This window comes from Micromys minutus (assembly GCF_963924665.1).
Source record: "Micromys minutus genome assembly, chromosome: 13".
Taxonomy (NCBI): domain Eukaryota; kingdom Metazoa; phylum Chordata; class Mammalia; order Rodentia; family Muridae; genus Micromys; species Micromys minutus.
In genome coordinates this window covers 17,821,361-17,823,008 of record NC_137982.1, presented here as the reverse complement: position 1 = coordinate 17,823,008, position 1,648 = coordinate 17,821,361, and the positions used below count along the sequence as shown (strand labels likewise).

Genomic DNA, 1,648 nt, shown 5'->3' with positions numbered 1-1,648 from the left:
TACATGTTTTGGTTTAGTGCTCAACAGATAGTACCATGGTGCTGTGGAGTACGCACAGCAGACACAACCTGATGGTGTTGGGGCAGTCTGGTGGCAGCCCTATGTGTGTTTGCTGTTTTTCCCTGGACTCTACCTACATGGTATCAGGGGCTGCAGATAGATCTGTTGCTTTGGAATGTACAGTCATACAAATCATATAGGTGTGGTAGTGTCAAGGATAGCTCACTGATGTCTTGTATGTTTTCTTCTGTTCTGGCCTGCACTTTTTCCCATGGTGGAGAGATGCTTACATCAGGGTTAGTGGAGAAGCCTGTCATCATATATGATATTGGTAGTCAGAGTGTGCTGCACACACTGACTCAGCACACCAGGTAGGTTACGGCTTGTGCATTTGCACCCAACACTCTTTTACTTGCTACTGGTTTGATGGACAAGACAGTGAACATTTGGCAGTTTGACCTGGAAGCATGAATGATCATCTGAAACATTTCGTTGAAGACTGGTCAGAGAAGGGTGTCTCAACATGGCTTCTTGCTGAAGGCTTGGAAGACCTCATCAGTATTTTCCAGATAAACAACACTGATAGGAAAGAACTATTGCATCTCACAAAGGAAAGCCCGGCTGGTGATTTGAAAATTGAAATCTCTAGGGCTATGCAGCAAAGTCCTGAGGAGCACTGAAGAGCTCAGGACCAGGATGGATTCCCTTTCTTCTGGAATCCCTAATGAGTCTTCTGCCCCATAACCAGAGAGCTTATGAAGGACCCCGTCATCACACCAGATGGCTAATCCTATGAGAGGGAAACAATGGAAAATGGGATCCACAAAAGGAAGCACACAGCACCATGACAAACCTGGTTCTTCCTTCACAGGCACTGACCCCAAACAGGACTCTGAAAATAAGGCCATTAATCAATGGCGAGAGACACATCAGAAGTGAACCTGTTCATGGGCACTGGGTATATATGTTCAGTGATGCCCTTCAAATTGTTCAGAATGCTAAGCAGCCATTACCAAAACAAAATAGAAGAAAAAGACAAGTGTTAAGTACAGTTGCTGTTAAGAACTGTAAATTATGAGCAGGACATCAGTGGTACACATCTTTGTTTGTTATTTTTTTTAAAAATTGGATATTTCATTTTTTATATTTAAAATGTGATCCCCCCCCTCTATCACACTCCTCCCCTGCTTCTATGAGGGTACTTCCCCACCCACCCACACATGCCTCCTCACCCTGGCATTTCCCTATTATGGGGCATCAAGACTTCACAGGAACAAGGACTTCTCTTTCTGAGGGTGCCAGACAATGCCATCCTTTGCTACATAGGTGCGCACCTTTAATCCCAATACTCAGGAGGCATAGGCAGGTGGATCTCTGAGCTCAAGGCCAGTCTGGTCCATAGGGCAAGTTCCAGGATGGCCAAGGCCACACAGAGAAACCCTGTCTCAAAAAACCAAAACAACAACAATAATGTCAATTATCCTTAAAATACAGAATGACATATCTAATGTCATTGCTATTTCTGTAAAGTGAAATATGTTTGCAATAATGAGCAAGTATGAGAAATAAAATTTTATTATGAATTAAAAAAAGAATAGGGCTTTGGAAGGGAGCTGAAAGAAGGTAGTAGAGACAAGAAGGCAGAAAG

At 43.3% G+C, this 1,648-nt stretch overlaps 1 pseudogene across 1 annotated transcript; it reads left to right on the top strand.

The window, feature by feature from the left end:
- The first annotated feature begins 228 nt into the window (after positions 1-228).
- On the top strand, positions 229-939 carry LOC308428847 (WD repeat, SAM and U-box domain-containing protein 1-like; annotated as a pseudogene). The gene has a single exon. The product of its transcript is annotated as a WD repeat, SAM and U-box domain-containing protein 1-like (transcript).
- Positions 940-1,648: the final 709 nt, after the last annotated feature.